This window comes from Equus przewalskii, chromosome 9 (genome assembly GCF_037783145.1).
Source record: "Equus przewalskii isolate Varuska chromosome 9, EquPr2, whole genome shotgun sequence".
Lineage (NCBI taxonomy): Eukaryota > Metazoa > Chordata > Mammalia > Perissodactyla > Equidae > Equus > Equus przewalskii.
In genome coordinates this window covers 12,398,781-12,416,502 of record NC_091839.1, presented here as the reverse complement: position 1 = coordinate 12,416,502, position 17,722 = coordinate 12,398,781, and the positions used below count along the sequence as shown (strand labels likewise).

Sequence of the window (17,722 nt, the reverse complement as noted above, 5' to 3'; positions counted from 1 at the left end):
AAAGGAGGTTATGTCTGTCTGGGAATGCTTTCCTTACACAATATTACAAGACTGAAACTTATCGAGAGAATCCCAATGGAAACTATGACTAGAGGCATAAGAGTTGATAAAATTAAGACAAAACTTTTAAAGAAAATTAGTATATTTAAATGGGCTTTATATGAAATCATGGCATCTCTTTTGCCTTATTGTCTTATAGATTATTTGATGGGGATAAGCATTGGGTCACACTAGGGAGGGTTACTTCTGCCTGAAATTGTAGGAACGTATGCATCCACCCTTCAGGCAATGTTTGTGAAACATGCTAAAGAAGATGTCACATTAAAATGGCCAAAATGGGGTAATTTCAGATTACCCAAAATGGTATATTGGCATATGCAATTGGAAAAAGCGAGCTGTAAAATTAAACAACCAATGGAAATCTTATTTTAAGTTTTCTGAGGTTTCTAAGTAAAATCAGGAATACCTTACTGTTTCTTTATAATGAAATAAATTCAAAAAATGCCAGATTGGAAAATGACAACTACACCAGTGACCCTGATAGTGAAACAAAGCTGAATATGCTGCACCTCTTCCTCCCATAGGAAGCTTCACTACTTCAACTGCCCAGAAACTCCTGATCTAACTGTAAGCAAATAAAAATAAGTAAACTTATGAGATAATTTGAAATTATAATGGCCATTCTGGGGAACCTCTGTTTCGAGTTCAACTTAAGCGTCGTCCCTAAAAGAGAGGCTCCAAAATTGCTCACAATGGGGTGCTGTCTTTGAATAGTTTGAGGAAGATTAGCCCTGAGATAACATCCACTACCAATCCTCCTCTTTTTGCTGAGGAAGGCTGGCCCTGAGCTAACATTCACACCCATCCTCTACTTTATATGTGGGATGCCTACCACAGCATGGCTTGTGAAGTGGTGCCATGTCAGCAGCTAGGATCTGAACCAGCGATCCCTGGGCTGCCAAAGTGGAACATGTGCACTTAACTGCTGCGCCACTGGGGTGGCCCTGAGACTCTTCATTTTAGAAGATTATTTCTGATATGCTAAATATGGTCAGTTAATGCTTATAGTTGATAATATTGGGCCTAGTTGGCTTGAGGTGGAGAAAGTAATGATTATTTTTATATTATTTGGGTAAGGGCACAAACTGCTGTGAATGATGTGATGGCTCCTACGCAGTGTTCATGTTTGAACGGTTTTAACATATTCTATTAGTGAATAAAATCAAATTAGTAACAAGACACTGTTACATTATCGTGCTTGAATGAAGTAGGGCTGAGGTGGGTGGGTGACCTTCTACAGTTAAGGGAGTCATGAGTAGAGGTCAAGTTGGGTGGATTTGCTAGTTGCAGCTGAAAGAAGTCCAGTTAATTGAAGGTTAATATGACTGAGGTTGAATATAAAGGTTTGTTGGAAGTCTCACGAGTATGTTAAATAGGAATCACGCTATTGATATAATGAATCCAGTATCTCCAATGAGATTTTATAGGACTGCTTGGAGGGCAACAGTGTTGCATCTGATCGGCCAAGTCACCATCAAATTAATAGAAATGATATAATTCCCACCCCTCCTCATCCTATGAAAAGTTGGAAGAGGTTTTTGGTGGCAACTAAAATTAATATAGTTATAAGGGATATAAGTACTTGAACAAGAAGTTAATTTGGGGGTCTAAATGTATATATCATATTGAAAATTCTGTAATTGTTCATGTCACAAAAAGTGCTACTGATATAAATGTTGTTGAAAAATAGTCAACTTTAAAGCTAAATGAAAATTTGAGTGTTTGGATAGGCATTCAGTGCTAGTTTGAAGTAATTATATCTTGGTCTGAGTAACCAAATATTGTGGGAATTAGACTGGAACTAAAGGCATATGAAATTATAGTTTTATGTAATATGGAGATAGGTCATTTTTGTGGATGCTAGGATTGGTTATTATAATTGGTAGAGTTGGTATAAATAGTAAAACTAGTACAAAAGAAGAGAATATGTTTATGTAGATTTACCAATTTTTTAGTTTCTAAGACCAACCAATTACTTTTATTTTTATTAACTGTAAAAGTTTGAAAAAGCCTTATTGTTATATATGGAGGCATGCATTATCAGTTCTTGCATACTTTTTTAGTAAATAAGAGGTTTTAAGCTTCTATTATTAGATTAACAATCTAATATTTTTATTAAATTTTATTTAGATTATGTTTCCAAATTATTTTGGGATTAAGTGATAAGAGTAAAAGGGGTAGTAAGTATAAAATTGTGGGGGAATTTTCTTGTGTAAATGATGGTTTCACATTATTAATGTGATATGAGTATTTGCCTCATTGTGCCATGATTAGTATATAAAGGGAATAGAGTTTGGTAAGGATAATATTCACTCCTATTTGAATGGTAATACTGTTAGCCTGAGAGGACAATGATCTTATCACAAATAGTTCCCAAATGAGATTTATTGTGGGGGGTAAAGCTAAGTTGGTAAGGCTTCCTGGTGATCATCACACTGCTATGAGTGGGAGGAGTGTTGGTAATCTGTGAGCTAGGATTATAGTTTGGCTGTGAACTCATTCATAGTTTGAATTTGCAGGCAGAATAGTACTGAGAAGATGATATTGTGGGTCATTATCAGGCTGTGTCCTCTACATAACTCCCTGGTTTTGGAATAAGAACAGATATGATTATAGTGCTATGTGGCTGATGGGAATATGGAACTGCTGATGTTAAGTTTTTTGGGCATAAACAGATGGAGCTGGTTATGATTATTCCTCATAAAGATAATACAAGGAAAGGGTGTGACATGCAATTTGTTGATGAATTTAGTAGTCTTGTGATTCCTAATGGCCCATAGCCACCTGTTTAAAGTCGCCCAGCCACAAATATTATGGAGTCAGATGGGGGCTTCTGTATGTACTTTTGGTCATCAGAGGTGTAGGACAAAACGAGGTATTTTTACTATGAATGCTATTAAACATGCCAAGCAGAGGAAAATATTGGATCAAGAGTGGGGCAATGTTTGGACTCAGAAATGAATTATTAGGAAATTTAGGGAACCTCTAAGGGTCTCGACGAAGATTAGCAAAACAAGAAGTGGGAGTGATCCTACTAGTGTATAAAATAAGAAACAGAGTCCTACATTGCGTCGTTCTGTCTGATTTCATCATCAAGGAATAATGATTAGAGTTGGGACTAATGTTGCTTCAAATAAGATGTAGAATAGGATTAATTCTGTGGCAGTGAAGGTTATGATTAAGAATATTCGTAATATAATTGTGATGTATAGTATTTTTCAGATTAATCATTCTTTGGATAGATTCTCTGGGTGACACTTGCCTTGGTGTTGGGGGGACCCTCCCCATGAAGTCAAAAGAGCCTGGTTTCGAGGACTTCTGAGATCTTCACTGGGCAAAGATCATGACTTTTTATTGGGGCAACTGACCTCTGCCTTCTGTTCCTCCATTCTTCATCTCTTGATTATGTCTAAATAGTGCCACCCTTGCTGGCCATTCATATCCCTGGTCCTTAAGGACAGCATGTCTAGGAGTCATTTCCTAGATCTCATCAGATCTGTCTGCACTCTGATATTGCAGCTTATGGTGGTAATTACACCCACCTTGCTTCTGATGGCTTAGTGCTGGTTTCTGCCATTCCCAGATCCTATTGTCCCCATTGCTACTATGGAGCCCAGCTCTGCAACAGCAACTTCTGTATTAAACCCTGACCTGTGGAGGATGGCCTCCACTTGCACCTCAGTGATGCTGATGTCCCTTTCACCAGTGCTATTCTCACCAGCCTTCCCGAGGTTTGGAAATTTGACCAATGTCTTTCCGACTTACATAGGAGACCTGTCCCAGCATGTCTACTTCTCTGAAGGTTTTAGTCCCTTACCCCACTGCACTACTGTGGTGCAATTCAATTCTGACACTAACCACTGGAATTAGCACAGATCCCACTGATTAAGAGCAAATTCCTTCATAAGACTACCATCACCTCACACACTAGCCCTGCTTTTGGGTCCCAGGCCACCTATATTTCTGACCAACTTGGTTGGGCATTTCCACCACCCCTTCAGGTTTGATATTTTGCTAGAATGAGAAATGGAAGTCTGGAAAGTGCTATACTTATGATTACATTTTATTATAGGAAAAGGATACAATTTGGAACCAGTAAAGGGAGAGACCAAGTCAGGGAGCTCCACCAAAGTTTTTCTCCTTACACTTAAATCCTGTATCTGGTCTTCAACTCTGCCTTCCCTTTGGCTGCAAGAGTTAGGGATCACTTCAACTCTCATACTTTTCTTTTCATTTTTGAGGGATAGGTCTGAGCCTGCCCTTGCCTCTCTTCAATACTCAGAGGCACTTGCAAGTAGCCGTCTGATTCCACAATCCTTATCTTTACCATTCCTCACATTTCTCAAGCCCAGAGGCAGTGCACAAGCTGTGCACCCCTGTACCACCCCAGCTCACCACAAGTGAAATGTCAGAGGTCCCACAACTGATGTTCAGCAGGGAGTGTCATCACTCCACCCAGAATCTACCCTTAGAGCCAGCTTCCTAGGACCGCTGTTGGTATGGATGGTGTTGGGTCATGTTTCCTAGAAGCATAGCATGATACAGGATTCCAGAGGTTCATGGAGGACAGGCTTCAGGGGATCTGGGCAGCACAGAGCAAGGAAGCTAGCAAGGGTCATTTCTGAGTGGGGACCTAATGCACCTGACCACGGGGGCTCTGGAAGACAAAGTACAGCTCAGAGTCACCTCACATTTGACTCCAGAGCCATGTGCCAGGCTGTCCCTGGCTGCTGGCTGCTGTCAGGAGTGGGTTGGGGCAACTTCCTGGGGAAGGGACTGTGACTCCACTGAGGTCAAATCTCTGCTGAAGAGGACATCTGTGGGGGTGAATCAGGAGCTCAGAGAAAGGTCCCAGCTGAGCACCAACATCATCTTCACAGTGCTTACATCTTTTTAAAGAAAAACATCAGATACTCTAACTCTTGGGGTGTTTACACTTCATGAGGTGGGAGGCGTGGAGTTTAGCACCTGATGATACCTCCAGAATTTATTTAAATTGAAAATTTTAGATTCAGTGTGGTTTAATCTCTGAGCAGTACACACCACATGTCTGCCTGATTTTGATCTTCATATAAATAGTGGGAAACTAGTGACTTTTTATTATGACAAATTTCAAACATACGCTTAGAAATAATATTCTAGCAGTCATATACCCACCACAGACATAAAATTGTCATAATTTGGGTGCCCTATTTGTCATGTTTGTCTATCTATTTTTATATTCCCCTATATTTAGTTGTTTTCTGGAACACTTCAAAATAAATTACAGGAATCTCAGTGCTGCATCCAAAATACTTCCACCTGCCTGTCTTCAGAAGATGACATTCCTCTGTGTAACCACAACTCCATTAGCAAACTAACAGAATTGTAATTCCTTTATTTCATCTATCACCCAGTCTATTTTCAGACTTTCACACTGGTTTGTGGTCATTTGTTACAGCAGCAATAGAAAACTAATACACTCACCTTGCTTAAAGACTATGTTAAATATATACGTTAACATCTTTATTGAGGTAGAATTCACATACCATACAATTCACTCATGCAAGGTGTCTGCTTCAATCCTTTCAGTATTTTCACAGAGTTCTGAAACCATCACTACCATTCAATTTTAGAATATTTCCAAAATCCCCAAAGAAACTCCTTACTACTTAGCAGTCACACCCCGTTCTCCCCATTCCCTCCAACCCCTGGCAACCACTAATCTACACTCTGTCTCTATGGATTTCCTATTCTGTTTTCTTCATATAAATGGAATGATACAATATGTGGCCTTTTGTACCTGGCGTCCTCTACTTAGCAGAATCCTTTCAAGGTTCATCTACGTTGAAACATGTATAGTTCTCTACTCCTTTTTATGGCTAAATAATATTCCACCTTATCTATATACCACTTTTGTTTACCCATTCATCAATTGATGGATAATTGTGTTGTTTCCACTTTTCAGCTATTGTGAATAATGTGCTCTGTCCAAGTTATTAGGGATAATTTTTTTCATTTCTCTTGGGCATATACCTAAGGGCAGAAAAACTGGCTCATATGGTAACTGTATATCTAACAGTTTGAGGAACTGCCATACTGTTTTCCAAGGCAGCTGCATCATTCTACACTCCCACAACAGTGGGTGAGGGTTTCCATTTACTCTCCACACTTGTTATTATCTGTCTTTGTGTTTCTAGCTCTACTAGTGGTGTGCAGTGGTATCTCACTGAGGTTTTCATCTACGTTTCACTGATGACTAATGATGTTGAACATTTATTCATGTACTCCTTGTCCATTTGTGTATCTTCTTTGTCCATCTGTCTATTCAGCTCCCTTGTCCATTTTTAATTGAATTATTTATACTTTTTATTATTGAATAGTGCATGTTTTTTCTATATATACTAGATACAAGTCCCTTATCAGATTTGTGGTTGGCTAAACTTTTTCCCATTCTGTGGGTTATTGTTTTCACTTTCTTGATGAGATCCTTAAATTTTTGTGTGGTCCAGTTTATCTATTTGATTTTCTCTTTTCTTCCAAAATGTATTTTATTTTACTTTTCTCTATCCAAGATCTAAGCTAAGGTCCCCCACTGCATGTGTTACTAATCTGGAAAGCCCTTTTTTTCTAAAACCTTTCCTGTGTGTGGATCCTATGCTGGTGGTCTTTGGGGGTCCAAACCTGGTTCTGTCTTGCAGCTTTTTGCAGGCTTATCTCTCTGTTCCTCCACATCCTCTCATTTCTGTAAGCTGGAGGTGAACCCTAGACTCAGTGGAGCTCATTGTAGAGTTTTTAGGGGACACCTCATGGGCAGTATTCTAGACATCCACCAAAATCCCATCAGGCACTGAACTAGAGGCTCAGGCTTCCCGTAATGAATGGAATGGGGTCCCAATGTAGATAGATCCATGCCCAAACCCTAGAACTTGTAATGTGACCTTATTTGGAAAAATTTTCTCTGGAGATATAATTAAAGATCTTGAGAGGAGATCATGTGGGTTATCTGGGTGAGTCCTAAATCAACTGATGTCTCCTTATAAGAAATAGAAGAGGAGAAAACACAGAGAAGAAGACCAGGTGAAGATGGAGGCAGGGATTGGGGTGATGCAGCCACAAGCCAAGGAGTGCCAACAGGCACCTGAAGCTGGAACAAGAAAGGAACTTAATCTCTACTGGAGCTCCTGGAGGGAACATGATTCTGCTAATACTTTGATTTTGGATTTCTTGCCTTAGAATTGCCAGAGAAAACTTTATCCTCTTTTAAGCCACCAAGTGTGTGGTAATTTGTAATGGCAGCCACAAGAAACTAATGCACAGTCCCCTTCAAGGGAGAGGAGTCCATCCAGCATTACAGACAGAGACAGCTTTGTCTCTCCAGTATTAGCTCCATCATCCATCAGATCCTGTGGATCCCTGAGGGGACACCTAAATGCCTGTATATGTCACATCCACAGCTCCACCACCACAACTACTGTTGCATCCCCTACTCTGTTCCTGGCCTGAGCCCATTGTGTCATCTGGGTGCACAAGGACAGTCACTCACTCTCTCATCCATCCTGCATTCAGACAAAAACACTTCCTATGCAAAGGTGTTTCCCTCACCCCAGGTGCCTCTGGCCACTTCTGGGAGGACAGGACCTAGGCTGGACATTTATCCTGGAATTCTCAACATTCAGGGTGAAGAGTTGATTACTTTCACCTCCAATGTGGATAGTCTAGGGGATAGTTTTTGCTGTCTATCTTTGAGGATAATTATGGCTTTTCATATAATCAATGTGTTTCACTTATTGTCTTTGATGCTAAAATCATCTCAAATTTAGTCACAGTTTTGGTTAGAGCAGTATATTTGCCTAATAATTGTCAGAGTTCAAAATGTGAAATTTTCAAAAGAAAGAACCCTTTCATTTGGGATTTAAAGACAATCAGGGCTCACCATTTGTGTAGGTTATTTGTGGCTTGGCTTAGCATAGAATTCACATGGAGGATGATCACATCCATCTGCCCTGCGAGGCATGGCTGGCTACAGAGGCTTCAGTCTTTTCAGTCACAGTCACTTAGAAGGGCCAATGGTAGGTGTAATACTTTGCTTTTGCCATTTTGAAACTCTTAATGAGTTTTGGACAAGGAGCCCTGCATTTTCACTTTACATTGAGTCTTGCAATTTATGTAGCTGGTTCTTCCCCTGGGAAGGACCATGGGTTGATGGTCTCCCTTTGGGAAAAAAAAGAATGACCCATCAGGAGCTGCAGTACATCCTGCAGCCACCAGAAGACAGCACCGCTACAAAGTAACCTGAGGGGGCTGTGAATACATGCCTGTAGGAGTTTGGCTTTTTCTACTTGGTTTGCATCTCGTAGGTCTCCAGCTTCCCTACCTCCCAACCCCAGCATACAGAGGGAATGTTTTCTAGCCCTGAATATGTCAGATATTCAAATTTGTTACTCTACAATCCAAGATGGGCGTGGGGGCAGCAGGGATCACAACTAGTTGGCTCAAATGTGAATAGCATTAAATAGACATGATAAAGTCCACACTGAATGTTGGCCTTAAGAAAACACTGGAGAGATGGGAATGGAAAGAGGAGATATGTTATGGTGATGGGGAAGAAAGGAGCTGAGTCCCCATCTTTCAAGAGGGAAGACCTTAGATAATTCCTGAAAGTGAAAAATAAGTAAGTAGCCTCAGAGTATGTTATTCAGAGATGACTTTGTTTCCATCCAGAGGAGCTGCAACTGTTTGGGGCAGATCTCATTGTGGCCTAGACATGAGAAGCCAAACCTTCCTGTGATCACTCTGAACAGAAAACAGAGACACTGGGCTTATCACAGCCAAGTCCAATATTGGCACAGATACAAGAAAAAGAACATGCAACAGGAAGGAGCCAGAATAAGTTTTGCTCACAGAGTGAATATCAGGAATAGAATAATACTTTCATTGTTACAGCTGCAATAGGCTGCATGACAACAACTTAAAATCCCCTTGGGGTTGTAAATCATTCACATCAAAGCAATATTGCCCCTCTGGGCAAGCTTGACATACCTCATTAAGATTCCTCCAAGGTAGTGATGTCAGCATCGTGGCCAAGTGCACTCACCCAGGACTCTCTCCTCTCCAACATACAACAAAAAGGAGCAACAACATTCCAACAGAAAATATCCTAATAGCATAGGAATCCCCAGAGACCCACAGCAGCCAAATGACAGAGGGTGGAGAGGCTGAATCCCCCCTTGGAGGAGCTGGAATGGGATAAGAGAGATCTTTGCTCTCTCCTCTAAAGATCAGGATCACGGCCATGGGAGGCTCCTTGAGGGAAGGAGTTGGGGAGAGGTTGCACGTCTAGGGGATCTCCCAGGACTCCCTAGCACCCTTCAGTCTAGACAGAAGCTGTAAGGGGCCAAAAGCTTTCACATGGGGGTCCCCATCAAGCCAAAGCCCCAAGAAACCAGAGAGTGAGAGCTGATCCAGAAACCCGTGCCTGCACACAAGAGAAACTGCCCCCCCCCAAACACAGCTGTGCTGCACCATCTCAGCTGAAGGTGGAGGGCTCAGAATACACAGCTCCCGACCCCCATCTAACAGTGACAGGCTGTAACTGTAACTGAATAATATCACTATGTGCAAAAACCGTTCCTCTACCATCCAACAATTTATAAAAGCTCCAGACCAGAAGGAAAACAATAAAAACACAGAATTACATTCTGAGGACTTGAATACGGGTTCCCTGAATCCCCGTGTGGACACCATAGAGGAGCAAATTAGCATAATCAAAGATAGACAAGTTGAATGGCTCCAGACAGAGGAAGAGAGAGAACTAAGGTTAAAAAGAAATGAAGAAAATCTCAGAGAAATAGCCGACTCAATGAGGAAGTGCAACTTAAGAATTATTGGTATATGTGAAAGTGAAGAAAAGGAGAATGGAGCAGAAAACGTGCTCAAAGAAATAATAGCAGAGAACTTACCAAATCTAGGGAATGAGAGAGAAATGTGTATGGAGGAAGCTTTCAGATCTCCTAGACATGTCAATGTAAAAAGACCTACTGCAAAGCATATAGTAGTAAAACTGGAAAAAGTGAATGACAGAGAAAACGAATACTCAGGGCAGCAAGGCTGAAGAAAATAACCTAAAAAGGAACCCCTATCAGACTTTCAGCAGATTTCTCTGCAGAAACCTTACAAGCTAGGAGAGATTGGAATGACATATTTAAAACTTTAAAGGATAATAATCTTCAGCCAAGAATACTCTATCCAGCAAAAACATCCTTCAGATATGAGGGAGAAATCTTTCCCAGACTAACAAAAGCTAAGGGACTTCGTAGCCATGAGACCCCCACTACAAGAAATCCTGAAGAAGGCCCTCACACTTGAAAAAAGAAAAAAAAAAGGAGAAAGGGATCACAAAACACAGAGTCAGGTGACGGATAGGATCAGAATAAGATACCAAACATTCAACTATAGCATTAAGATAAAGGGAAGGAAAACACCACACCCAAAACAAAGACAGTCTTATCACTCTAACCACAAACTCACAACACAAGTTGGAATAAGGGATGAAAATAATCACTTAGGAGGGGAGGAGGCAAAGGACTGAGTCGGTTTAGGCTAAGGAAATAAGAGGCCACGAGAAAATGGACTATGTTATGCACAAGATTCTGAATACAAACTTCAGGGTAGCCACTAAACTGAAAAACAGAACAGAGACACAAAAAATAAACAAGGAAAAAACTAAGAAACCCAGCATAAGAAACCGCAGATATCAATGGGTAGGCCAAAACACAAAAGATGAGAAACAAAGGAAATGCAGAAAAACTGGAAAAGGAGCAACAGAATGACAGCATTAAGCCCTCATGCAACAATAATCACCCTCATTGTAAAGGGACTGAATTCTCCAATAAAAAGACAGAGAGTAGCAAGATGGATTAAAGAACAAGATCCAACAATTTGTTGCCCCAGGGAAACACACCTCAGCTCCAATAACAAACAAAGGCTCAGAGTGAAGGGGTGGAAGACAATACTCCAAGCTAGTGGCAAACAAAAGAAAGCAAGTGTTGCAATACTTACATCAGACAAAGTAGATTTCAGGATAAGGGAGGTAAAGAGAGACATAGAGGGTCAACATATAATGATCAAAGGGACACTTCATCAAGAAGAAATAATGTTATAAATATCTATGCACCCAACACAAGAGCACTAAAGTTCATAAAGCAGCTATTAACAAACCCAAAAGAAGATATCAAAAACAACACAATAACAGTAGGGGACCTCAAAACCCCACTCACATCATTGGACAGATCATCCAGACAGAAAATCAACAAGGAAACAGTGGAATTAAATGAAAAGCTAAAACAGCTGGACTTAATAGACATGTATAGAACACTTCATCCAAAAACAAGAGAATACACATTTTTCTCAAGTGCACATGGAACATTCTCCAGAATAGACCATATGTTGGGAAACAAGCCAAGCCTCTATAAATTTTAAAAAATTTAAATAATAACAAACATCTTCTCCGATCATAATGCTATAAAGCTAGACATTAATTACAAGAAAAAAGCTGAGAAATGGACAAAGATGTGGAGAAGAAACACTATGCTATTGAACAAGCAATGGATCATTGAAGAAATTAAAGGAGAAATCAAAAAATATCTGGAGACAAGTGAAAATGATAACATGCCATACCAACTCTATGGAATACAGCAAAAGCTGTATTAAGAGGGAAATTCATCACAATACAGGCACACCTTAACACACAAGAAATAAGCAATCTCAAACTACACCTAACTGAGTTAGAGATGGAAGAACAAACAAAGCCCAAAGTCAGCAGAAGGAGAGAAATAATAAAAATCAAAGCAGAAATAAATGCTATTGAAACAAAAAAGGCAGTAGAAAGGATCAATGAAACAAAGAGCTTGTTCTTTGAGAAGATAAATAAAATTGACAAACTCCTAGCCAGACTTACAAAGAAAAAAAGGGAAAAAGCTCAAGTAAACATAATCAGAAATGAAAGAGGAGAAATAACAACAGACTCCACAGAAATACAATGGATTATAAGAGAATACTACGAAAAACTATATGCCAACAAAATGGGTAACCCAGACGAAATGGATAAATTCTTAGACTCTTACAATCTCCCAAAGCTAAGTCAAGAAGAAGCAGACAATCTGAACACAGCAATCACAAGCACAGAGATTGCCACAGCAATCAAAAGCATCCCAAAGAATAAAACACCAGGACCAGACGGCTTTCCTGGAGAATTCTATCAAACTTTCAGAGAGGATTTAACACCTATACGTTTCAAGCTATTCCAAAAATTATGGAGGATGGAACACTTCCTAACACTTTCTACGAGGCCAACATCATGCTGATACCAAAGCCTGACAAGGACTGCATGAACAAGCAGCAGGACAGACCAATATCGCTGGTGAACATAGATGCAAAAATTCTCAACAAAATTTTGGCAACCCGAATTCAGCAATTCGTCAAGAGGATCATACATCATGATCAAGTGGGGATTCATACCAGGGACACAGGGATGGTTCAACATCCGCAAATCAATCAACGTGATACACCACATCAACAAATTCAGGAATAAAAACCACATGATCATCTCAATAGATGCAGTGAAAGCATTTGACAAGATCCAACAGCCATGTATGATAAAAACTCTGAACAAAATGGGGATAGAAGGAAAGTACCTCAACATAATAAAGGCCATATATGACAAACCCACAGCCAACATCATACTCAATGGGCAAAAACTGAGTGCCATCCTTCTGAAAACAGGAACGAGACAAGGATGCCCTCTATCACTACTCTTATTCAACATAGTACTGGAGGTTTTGGCCGGAGAAATTAGGCAAGAAAAAGGAATAAAAGTAATCCAAATAGGGAGGGAAGAAGTGAAAATCTACCTGTTTGCTGATGATATGATCTTATATATAGAAAACCCCAAAGAATCCATTGGAAAACTTTCAGAAGTAATCAACAGCTACAGCAAAGTTGCAGGGTATAAAATCAACGTACATAAATCAGTAGCATTTCTATACTCTAATAATGAACTAACACAAAAAGAACTCAAGAACACAATACCATTCACAATTGTAACAAGAATAAAATAACTCAGGGTGAATTTAACTAAGGAAGTGAAAGACCCACACAACAAAAACTACAAGGCTTTCCTGAAAGAAATGGATGAGGACATAAAGAGGTGGAAAGACATTCCATGTACACAGATTGGAAGAATAAACATAGTTAAAATGTCCGTACTACATAAAGCAATCTACACGTTCAACTCAATCCCAACCACAATCCCAATGACATTCTTTACAGAAATAGAACAAAGAATCCTCAAATTCATATGGGGCAACAAAAGACCCTGAATTTCTAAAGCAATATTGAGAAAAAAGAACAAAGCTGGAGGCATCACGATCCCTGACTTCAAAACATACTACAAAGCTACAGTAATCCAATTAGCATGGTACTGGTACAAAAACAGGTGCACGGATCAGTGGAACAGAATTGAAAGCCCAGAAATAAAACCACACATCTATGGACAGCTAATCTTTGACAAAGGAGCTGAGGGCCTACAATGGAGAAAAGAAAGTCTCTTCAACAAATGGTGCTGGGAAAACTGGAAAGCCACATGTAAGAGCATGAAAATTGACCATTCTTTTTCACCATTCACAAAAAGAAACTCAAAATGGATCAAAGACCTAAAGGTAAGAACTGAAACCATAAGGCTTCTAGAAGAAAATGTAGGTAGTACGCTCTTTGACATCAGTATTAAAAGGATCTTTTTGGATACCATGTCTTCTCAGACAAGGGAAACAATAGAAAGAATAAACAAATGGGACTTAATCAGACTAAAGAGCTTCTTCAAGGCAATGGAAAACAGGATTGAACAAAATAACAACCCACCAACTGGGAAAAAATATTTTCAAGTCATATATCCAACAAAGGGTTAATCTCCATAATATATAAGAACTCACACAACTCAACAACAAAAATTCAAACAACCCCATCAAAAAATGGGCAGGAAATGTGACAGACATTTCTCCAAAGAAGATATCTGGATAGCCAATAGGCACATGAAAAGATATTCATCATCGCTGATCATCAGGGAAATGCAAATCAAAACTGCACTAAGATATCACCTTACACCCATTAGAATGGCAAAAATAACCAAAACAAAAAGTAACAAATGATGGAGAGGTTGTGGAGAAAAAGGAACCTTCATACACTGCTGGTGGGAATGCAAACTGGTGCAGCCACTATGGAAAACAGTATGGAGGTTTCTCAAAAAATTAAAAATAGAAATACCATATGACCCAGCCATCCCACTACTGAGTATCTATCCAAGGAGCCTGAAGTCATTCCAAAAGTCCCATGCACCCAATGTTCATTGCAACATTGTTTACAATAGCCAAGACATGGAAGCAACCTAAGTGCCCATCAACTGATGATTGGATAAAGAGATGGTACATATATATACAATGGAATACTACTCAGCCATAAAAAGAATAAAATCGTCCCATTCACAACAACATGAATGGATCTTGAGGGAATTATGTTAAGTGAAATAAGCCAGACAGAGAAGGACAGTCTCTGTATGACTCCACTCATATAAGGAATTTAAACATGTAGACAAAGAACAGATTAGTGGCTGCCGGGCGAAAGGGGGAGTTGAGGGTGGGCACAAAAGGTGAAGGGGTACACCTACAACATGACTGACAACCAATAATGCACAACTGAAATTTCACAAGATTGTAAACTATCATAAACTCAATAAAAAATTTTTAAAAAAAGATTCTTCCAAGAAGCCCAAATTTCTTAGGTCTTTGTCCATATGACATACGGTGACTGTCATGTTTTCTCTCTTTCTTTGACATCAGGAGTATGGAGTTACAAAATCATAACCTTGTTCATGGCCCAATATCATTACTAGTTCATAAATGGCCTTTCTATTTTCTTATTTATTTGGAACCAGGCCCTAGTTAAAGCTCCCAGAAAGAACTTCAAGGAAAGATCTGGAAATCTGGCTCATTAAGGAAGCTCTGTCTTAGATGAACAACGAGGAAAATCAGAATGCTGCTAACATATTTGGTTTTGGACCACAGCTAACCTCTGCTACAATTAGCAGCAGCAAATGCTTTCCCACTCTCAGCCACTTGTGACCCAACACCTTCATCATCCTGAGCACCAGGAGAAGCACAACATTCATCTCACAAGAACCACTTCCCTATCTACAACGTGAATCTTCTGTCAGAGATTCCAGGAATCACTGTCTTCAGCATCTCAGACTTCCATGTGTTTTTCAAGGGAGTTGGAAGAGAATAAGTCGATCTAGAGTATCAATACTAGACATCATGGGGTACATCCAATATAACATTCCGCAGCCAACATGTCCTTTATTCCCCCCACCTCCCAACGTGATCTGCCCAGAGTCGTCCTCTTCTCAGTCAAAATCAACTCCATCCTTCCAGGAGCTCAGGTCAGAAATCTTGGTGGTATTTTGATGCCTCTCTTGCTCTTGTGCTAATGTCTAATCCATCAGCAAACCCTACAGTCTGTCAACTTCTTCCTTTATTCAATTCTAAATTCTCTCTTTTATTTGGCTGAGCATTCTTGGTTTTACCAAAGACTCCCCATAATTTTTCTTCAAACTGTTATTTTTCTCTCAAAATCTTTGTTATCTGGCCTCTTAATTTCCCACAAATTATTCCCTTAATTTTGATAGATTATCCACGGAGTCTTCCTGCATAACCCAGTGCAGGGTTCCCCCAAATATAATCTTAATTTCTCTCAAAAGCATCCTTAACTTACCTCTTAAGTCCCCCAAACTCTTCCTTAAATTTCCCCTTCAAAGTCAGCCCCAATTTCTTTTTACTGCTAGCAAATCTTCTGATAATTTTTTCCAAACCCTTATTTTCATCCAAAATTCCTCTTACGCTCCCAATCCCTTAGTTTAATTTTCCCTAAATCCACTAGAAATGTGGATTTAGAGCACCGAATTCAGGCGCGCTGTATGTGTAACATGCATGCCAAATTTCAAAGGCTTAGTATGATAGAAAGAATATAAGACATTTCAATAACCTTAATTAATTACATATTGAAATAATATTTTGAGTATATTTGGATAAATAAAAATCTTACTAAACTAACTTTGCCTGTTTATTTTTAAATTTTTTATTGTGGTAAATATATGTCACATAAATTTTACCATTTTAACCTTCGTTAAGTGTACAGTTCATTAGTTTTAAGTACACACATGCTGTTGTGCAACCATCACCACCACCCATCTCCAGAACTCTTCATCTTGCAAAACTTAAATTGTCCCTGTTAAATAAAACTCTCCATTGCCCCTCCCCCAGCGCCTGGCAACCACCGTTCTACTTGCTGTCTGTATGAATTTGATACTCTAGGAACTGGAGTGATATAGTATATAACTGGATATGGTATATATATATACAATGTATTTGTCTTTTTTGAGACTGGCTTGTTTCACTTAGAATAATGTTTTCAACGTTCATCCATATTGCACCGTGTGTCAGAACTTCCTTCCTTTTTAAGGCTGAATAATATCCCATTGTATGTACCCACCACAATTTGTTTATCCATTTATCTGTTGATGGGCATTTGAGTTTCCACTTTTTGGCTATTGTGAGGAATGGCTACTATGGAAAAGAATGTACAAATATCTGTTCAAGTCCCTGCTTTCAATTATTTGGGGTGTATGTTCAGAAGGAAGATTGCTGGATTGTGTGGTAGTTCTATGTTTACTATTTTGAGGAACCATCATAGTATGTTCCACAAAGGTTGTACCATTTGACATTCCTACCAGCAATGCTTAAGTTTTCCAACTTCTCCACATCTTTGCCAACACTTCTTTTCTTTTTTCTCCCTCCTAATGGGTGTGAGGTGGTATCTCATTGTGCTTTGGATTTGCACTTCTGTAATGATAAGTAATGGTTAGTATCTTTTCTTGTGTTTATTCATCTGTTTATTTTTACATTTTTAAACATGACTGATAGAAAACTTAAAATTACATATGTAGCTCCCATTGTATTTCTATCACACAGCACTATTTCAGATGTTTGAAAATAGAATGTGTGTGTGAGCCGGTGAGCAGTGAGGATTCATAGATTCCCAGATGTGTTGCAAATGTGTCAGAGCTCCCCCTGCAGGAAACAGGCAGGTAATGCGGACAGCAGCGGAGGAGAAATGGCTGTACATGGAACTATTGCCCAAGTCCACGTTTGCAGAAAAGTTGCCAAAGTGAGAAGGTGGAAAGTCCAGCCTGAGGAGAGACATCTCTTCAGGGGAGACACTCAGACATTCATAAAACCATTAATGCCAGTGAGGACAAACACACACTGACATTTTCGCAATTCCTTGTCAAAACACTTTCTAGTTGGGAGTGAAGATGTTCCCAGAGAAGTGAGATGTTGTCAGAAGAGGTGCTGAATCCATGTCTGTGGGGATTTCCTCCTTAAAAACAACCTCCTGCTTTTTGTCCAGTGGAGTCCCCCATGTCTACGTGTGTGTGTGAGGGGGCTTAGGGGATCAGACTCCATCCCTGCACTGGCCATCCTTTGCCAACCTTAGCCAGGTCTGCAGATGCTGAGACCTCTGCTGTGGAGGTGCTGGGGAGAACTGGGAGTCCAACCACAGTCCCAGTGGAAGA

At 39.7% G+C, this 17,722-nt stretch overlaps 1 pseudogene; it reads right to left on the bottom strand.

Moving 5' to 3' along the window:
- LOC103540593 (cell adhesion molecule CEACAM21-like) overlaps positions 1 to 17,722 on the bottom strand; it is a 123,027-nt pseudogene that overhangs the window by 31,851 nt on the left and 73,454 nt on the right.